The 7,449-nt window shown below is 34.2% G+C and overlaps 1 protein-coding gene and 1 long non-coding RNA gene across 2 annotated transcripts in view; both read right to left on the bottom strand.

Annotated features, from left to right (window-relative positions):
* LOC106874744 (uncharacterized) overlaps positions 1-7,440 on the bottom strand; it is a 14,056-nt gene extending 6,616 nt beyond the window's left edge. Inside the window, exons 1-2 of the long non-coding RNA XR_001410040.2 lie at positions 7,101-7,440; positions 6,117-6,157 (exon numbers count right to left, since the gene is read on the bottom strand). This is a non-coding gene — a long non-coding RNA (uncharacterized LOC106874744). The remainder of the gene's footprint in view (positions 1-6,116; positions 6,158-7,100) is intronic.
* The window catches only part of LOC106874737 (pseudouridylate synthase 1 homolog), a 35,270-nt gene that overhangs the window by 20,854 nt on the left and 6,967 nt on the right, over positions 1-7,449 (bottom strand). The window lies entirely within an intron of this gene.

Here is a 7,449-nt window from a genome sequence, read left to right as displayed (position 1 = left end):
ATCTGTCATCAATGCCATTTACCCGACTCCGGCTGACAAAGAACAAATTAGATCTTTCTCTTTGTCTTTACAACTGGATGGACTATGACAAACATGATGGATGATGTCCGTATCAGTGACACAGCTTCCTCCACATGGCCCACACTAAGAGAGTCTGGGCTCCCAGAAGTAAACAGAAGAAGTTTAAAAATAAAAGAAACGTAGACAAAAAAAAAAATAGGAAAAAGTAAGGGGAAAGACAAAACAAGCAACCGTAAAGGGCTTAATAACGATGGGCGCTAAAAAGTTTATTTTGTGATAACACGTCATAACTGGATTGTTTCTAGGGTAAGTTGATACTTTGAGAAGGGAGATAACTGCGAATGAGCCATGCAATCTAGAGAAGCGCTAACGTGAATATGTCTCACTCCCACCTCAAGAAAGGCTCGTTGGAATAAAATTAAATTCTGAGTTAAGCTACAAAACTCCATTAAGCTAATTGTAGCACTGATCCCAGAGGCAATTCAAGCTGAATTCCAGCCAAATCACAGTAAAAGTCACTTTCATTTGTGTGTAGGACTTACTTTCTTTGTCCTGACAGGAAAGCATCAACATAACATGTAAAAGTTTAAAAAAAAACAAATGGTGGCTGGACATATCTCTTTGTAGACATGTCACAAATTTATCACAGATAAACACACCCAGAGAAAAAAAAAATCTGGTATCTATCTCCCCACCACCACCACTTCATACCACACCATCACAAGTAGCTGAACTAAGGCAACATAGAATTAATTAGATGTTCTACCAAATGCCAACGGCAGATATGAAGAACACAACAATTGAGTTGGGATTCTAACAATCTCAACCATGTTGGTTTGTTTTTATCTTGTGTTTAAATTTAAAATGTTTTGTTTTGTTTTAAATAAATTAAATATTGCTAAACATGAAGATTTTTTTCTTAAAAAAAACATACAAAAAAATATACACTTTAAAGAGGTGGTTAATTAATTTTGAAAAATAATCTTATTTACAGCAAAATAAATAATCTCAGAAATTTAGAAATTTCAATCCAGGAATTTTTTTCCAACCAGTTTTTGGTTAATTCCTCTCAAATATTTATATATATTACATAAAATCAAGAACAGTTTTGAGAACATTTTAAATAATAACGAAAAAGCATTTGTAACTTAGGCTGGTGATAATCAATACATGACCCCAGTACATGACTGGTACTTGTTTTATCAACTGGTGAAAGACTGAAAGGCAAAGTTCAACCTCAACAGCATTAAAACTCAAACATAAAAGATTGCATTTAAATAAATAGAGCCAGACATTTAACCTGTTGCTCTACCAGTTCTGCTAGTGTGCCAACCAGTAATTAACACAGAAACGAAAAGAAATGAAAAAATAGAAATTGTAAAAAAAATTAATAAATAAATAAAATATTAACAGGCTTTCGGAGCAACAAGAATATCTTTCTGGCAAATTCCATCTACTCTTCGAGATATTTCAGTGATTACTTCGACAAAATTAATTTTACATTTCCTAGTTGAACGCTTCCGTTTAACACTGGGACATTTCTCAACTGACTGTGTTGCTTTCAGGACCAGGGCCCTGATTTCTTCTTCAGACAAATTCTCAAAGTCAGACGTGTCCATTTGCTGCTATGTTCTGCTAAGAAACAAGACAGCCAGTTATTCCATGAATCCAATGAAAAGGAAGAGAGAAAAAAAAAAAAAACGGTTTTGAAGAAGGACCTAAAGTTCTAGAATATATAAATAACATGCTTATATAAAGATATATGTCCAAATGTAAGTAAGAATATGGCAGATTGGTTAAGTTCACTTCACAACCATGAGGGCCTCCTAGGTTCAATCCCAGTGCAGGAAATAATCATTTAACACCCATTTTCCATTCTGGTATAGCTTTGACAGGAGATGGCAAAGCAGAGGACTGCACCAAGCTCCGTCTATTTTGACACGATTTCTACAGCTGGATGTCCTTCCTGACACCAACCACTTTACAGTGGGTATTGTGTGCTTCTTTTACAAAGTGCCAGCATCATAAGCATCATTTTCATTAGCTTTGGATCGACCCATACATTGTGAGAGAAACTGGGTGGATTAAAACCATAGACAGCCATCTGATGGGACAGAACTTGTAATTCAAACATACATAAACAGATTCTTTTATTCTTTTAGTTGAAGAAAAAGACCCCAGAATTTATTCTTTGTAAGCCTAGTACTTTTTCTATCGTTCTCTTTTGCTGAACCACTAAGTTTCAGGACGTAAACACACCATCAGTTCTCAAGAGATGGTGGGGGGACAGACACACACACACACATTACATATATATATATATATATATATATATATATATATATATATATATATATATATACACACACACACACACAACGGGCTTCTTTCAGTTTCTATCTGCCAAACCCACTACAAGGCTTTGGTCAGCCTGAGGCTATAGTAGAAGACACTTGCCCAAGGTGCCACACGGTGGGACTGAACCCAGAAACATGTGGTTAGGAAGCAAGCTTTTTACCACACAGCCATGCCTGCACCTTGAGATATATGTATATATGTTACAAAGTACCACATTCATTTTGACTAAGAATTACATCTTTATGAATCCACTTGTCTCAGAAATACTCACTCACTACGCATTAATTTAAATGAGCAGGTAAATAAGTCGATCAAACAAGTGAATCCTCATCACTGAATGATAAACCACTCATTCACCCATGTTTAAAGACTATGTCATTTTTTTAAACCCCTTTGCATCTAAACCATCCATATTTGGCTCAAATATTCTGATTTATGTTCAAACTGGCCAAGTCCAGCCTCTCACACCTACCCTACAATGTCATTCTAAAAATAAACTATCAGATCATCAAAATCTTGAAGCTACAAGACAATGCATGATTAATTTAAAACAATGTGAATAAATAAACATTACATTTGACAAAGAAATCTGAATGCTAAAGGGTCAAGGAAAAACCCAGATATTTTAAATTATTCAGCACTATTTTACAACCAATCTCATGCTAGAATGGCTGAAAGATAATTTTGTCAGAAAAATAATCAGTTTTATAGCTAATTTTTCTACTGGATGAGTTTATCAAGGATGCAGAAAAATGGCTACAATATTGAAGGTTTGAATTCTTAACTGTGTGATCAATAATCCAATACATTTTAACAATCAATCTGAACACTCCAGGATATTCTTAAAAGGTTACCTGTTGTTATGTATGCATGATCAAAGATCCTATCAGTTACCCCACCAATATCTTATAACAGGGCTCTTTGGATGTTATTTATAACAGGAAACAACCCCAAAACATTCAACTTTACCTCAAGTAATGAGTGAAATTGTAGATGACAATAAAAACCTTTAAAATTTTCAATAATATTCAGACTGTGAAAATATAACCAATTAGCAAAGTAACCGTGGAAGGGATTTCATATGAAAATCCATAATTTATGGACTATAAAATTTCAACTCAGTGATGGAGAGATGCTTTTGTAAAGAGGATGTACTGTAGATTGCCATCACACAGTCTGTAAACAGAAAGTGTATTCAGATATAACAGCAACACCAACTGAAGTAACAGGACAATTGGGCCTAAACTACATAATACACACAATACATACCAAGGGACAAGGCATGCATATTGTAGTTTACAAGCAAAATAATGTGCTCAAATTAAGATATTTTGAATCACAAGCTCTCCCAGTGTATTACATGTAACCTAGGGCAGGGGTTCACAACTGGGGTCCATGTAAGAGTTTGTTGTTGAAATCTATTTATGAACAACACATTTCCATACTCAGCCATAAATAAAAGAAAACCAGCCACCCCATACTCAACATTGAACTCAGAAACCAACTTTGACTCTCACTCAGCAAAAATGGTGTCCAAGGAATTTCCACAAATTGGTTATATTTTTACAATACACAAAGTATTAAAAAAAAAATGTTTCTATATTATTCCTAATACTATTTCATTATAAAAATATAATGGGATCTTTTTAAAACTTCAAATGGTTATGGGGTTCCAGTAAGGTAAAATAGGAATCAAAAGGGTTCATAGGCATAAAATGGTTGAAAACCACAATTCTTGGGTTTGTTGTTGTTGTTGGAGTTTTTTTGTGTGTGGTGTAGTTGTATGTTAGTGATAAGTAGAGAAGCAGTGCTCATTACATACGCAGGTTCAGTCACAGAACGAAATTAATGCATTGATTTTTCATCTTGGAGCCATATAGGTTACGGTCACCTTGAGACAGAAACTCCAGAACATACCATTTCTTGGTTAGGAAGGACTGAATAGAAGAAACTTTTAAGTGCAGCGCTTAGGATGCGAAGCACAATAAAGCTAATGGGAGGAGGAGAGACAAAGCAAGCCAGATGGGAGGTATGATGCAATTAGCTAGCTGAGGGGTCATTAATTTCATTAAGAGGGAGAAGCAAAAGGAAGAAACAAAGCAATTGTGAGATGGTGGTTAATGTGCACTGAAATACTGTGGAATATGCTGCTGTTTTATATAAAAAGGATGTATTTCATTAGTTTAACTTTTTCAAGGAATCAATAATACAGCATTCATATTCAAATCAAAACATTGATCAAAATCTCATAACATATACAACAGCATGCATTTTGAGTTAGTAAACCACAACACAAACATGCCAATGGATGAAATTATTAAACTCTTCTAAAATCTTCGCTCAAATACTAAGACATTTCTAACTACTTCATAGAAATATAGTCGCAAATGAGTTACCACTGTAACCCCAGAACAGCTTTGATTGAAGAGAGCTACTCTGATGACAGAAACTCCAATCGTAACGAAACTCCTCTCCTGTATATCCAAGACTACACTGGTTAAAAGATATTTCTTTGTTAAGATGGAAGGGACATTTAGCTACTATTTGTAGCATTTCTAGTGACCAGCCTCATTAGTATATGTCACAAAAGGATTACATTGACAGTAAAAAGGACTGCATATAAATAAAAGCTATTAGAACTAAGGGGTACACCCCTAACTGTGTCTTACATACACACTTAACAATACCTAAATTTAATAGGCTGAAGGAGGATGGTGATGCAAAAACATTACAGGTGTTGAATTTAGATATGGTGTATCTCAGCTAATGGAACCACAGGTGTTACAGTCCTTTGCTTAGAATAACTTTTAAACTGGTGAGCTTTGTAGTTCGCTTGAAGCATCATAGTAGAAAATAAAAAAAAGTAACTCAAATGAGGAAAGCTTCTAACAATGCAGAGATGAAAGTTGAAAAACTTTTATATATTTTGGGGTGCCATCACAATAGCAATACCTCGTGAAGCAAATGGATAACCGAACCTAACGGCAAGCACTCAGACTCGGTACATCAATGAGGTACTACATATCCAACCAAGAAATTAAGAGACAACATCACACCACCAGTTCAACCAATATGTTGATCTCTCAATGGTAATAAGAGGGTCCACCTAGTTGGAAATAGCTAATAGTGTGGTTTGTTACTGCAGCAATGGCAGTAATAATTAATGCAGTGTCTAATTTGAGAGAAATTCATTAAACTTGTAGTTGCTGGGTTCAAATATTCCCAAAGAAAATACTAGATGTGACAAACCTATTCAACAGAAGATTTATATCTTGTCCGGATGCTGGTCTTTCACAAAGGATCAATATCCATCTCTCCAGTACACAGTTAATACTGATTACAAACCATCTTTTCAGGATATATCAGCTACTGCTTCTAATGCAATTCACTCCAACCTCCATGGGTCTCCCTACCATGAGTAGCATTACTATGAAGATTAACCACATTCATACTTCACAGTAATTACTTTTTTTGTTTGTTTGTTGTTTTTTTTCTTCTTGACACAAGTTAATTAAGGAACTGTGAGAAGAAAAACAATTTACCCCCACACCCACCCAGCAATATTTCGACAACATATGAAGACTATGAATAAAACGAAGCAGTCAGTGTTTAGCAATTTGGTCTATTACTATTTTACTATCAACATATTCTACCTAAATTATGGAATTATGAAATGCATTCACACACATGCGTTAAAAGTTGGAAAGTGGGGAAAATGACATGTATTTTTACAGTACCTGTAGGAGGTAACTTCAATATTCTTCTGAATTTTAAACACCTGAAAATAAATCGAATAAAGTTTATCATCTGAATAACTGCATATATATAAAAAAAGATTCAAGAACACTGCCATCCTTTTATATATACATATATATATGTATATATATATATATATATATATATATATATATATATATATATATATATATATATATATATATATATATATATATATATATATATATATACATACACACACACACTCGTTTTAATAACCGGTTTTTCCATGATGGCTAATACAAGTCGTATAAGGAGACATACGGATAAACAGATATTGAAAACAATTCCATAAGTTGAACAGTATAATAAAAATTTTTTTTTTAAACTGACACTGAAGTTGTATAAAATTGTTTCCTTTGGGTATATGTTATTGCTAGTTTTCCCCCAAGAACTCAGCACAGCCAAATATCGGTAAATGTCGGCAGTTTAAACGCTTTTCATGAATAAACGCAGAGAACTAAGTACACGTACGACTGGTTAGGAAACGTTTTCTTAATCAAATTTAAAAAAACTAATTTTGAAAATGAAATTTCATTTTCGTTTCTTTTGTTCTTTTTTTTACCAAATAAAAAACCTGTAAATTAAAGACCAAAAAATATTTTTAAATTACCCAAACTTAAAACTACATGAATGCTTGAACTAACAAAACATAGACAATATTGTTTAGTACCAATTAAACAAAACAAAAAAAACAAAGAATATACAAGATAAAATAATTTTGAAGGTGAAATATTCAATTTTTAAATTTGTACAGCGTGAAGGTACCTAAACACGTGGTAAATGAGAATTTTCTTTGGAGCAGCACGAGTTGGAATGAACGTGAAGTAAAGAACCAAAAGTTCTCTGTAGTTTTGATTACGACGAAATAAAATGCTGACAAATTCAACAAACGGATGTAAATTAATTAATTTTTCCAATGAAATACTTTCGAGATAACTCACCAGTTTTGACTTTGTAAAGACGCGTCCTGGCGGTGTAATTGTTAGTGATGTAACCCGTCTATAAATAATCCGGTTACGTTTGTTGTTGGCACTCCGTCGCTTATGACGTCAAGGGTTCCAGTTGATCCAATCAACGGAACAGCCTGCTCGTGAAATTAACGTGCAAGTTGCTTAGCACTCCACAGGCACGTGTACCCTTAACGTAGTTCTCGGGGATATGCAGCGTGACACAGTGTGACAAGGCTGACCCTTTGAATTACAGGTACAACAGAAACAGGAAGTCAGAGTGAGAGAAAGTTGTGGTGGAAGAGTACAGTAGAGTTCTCCACCATCCCCTTGTCGGAGCCTC

Source organism: Octopus bimaculoides, chromosome 14 (assembly GCF_001194135.2).
Source record: "Octopus bimaculoides isolate UCB-OBI-ISO-001 chromosome 14, ASM119413v2, whole genome shotgun sequence".
Taxonomy (NCBI): domain Eukaryota; kingdom Metazoa; phylum Mollusca; class Cephalopoda; order Octopoda; family Octopodidae; genus Octopus; species Octopus bimaculoides.
The sequence above is the reverse complement of the archived record's forward strand: the minus strand, read 5'-3'. Positions and strand labels throughout refer to the sequence as shown.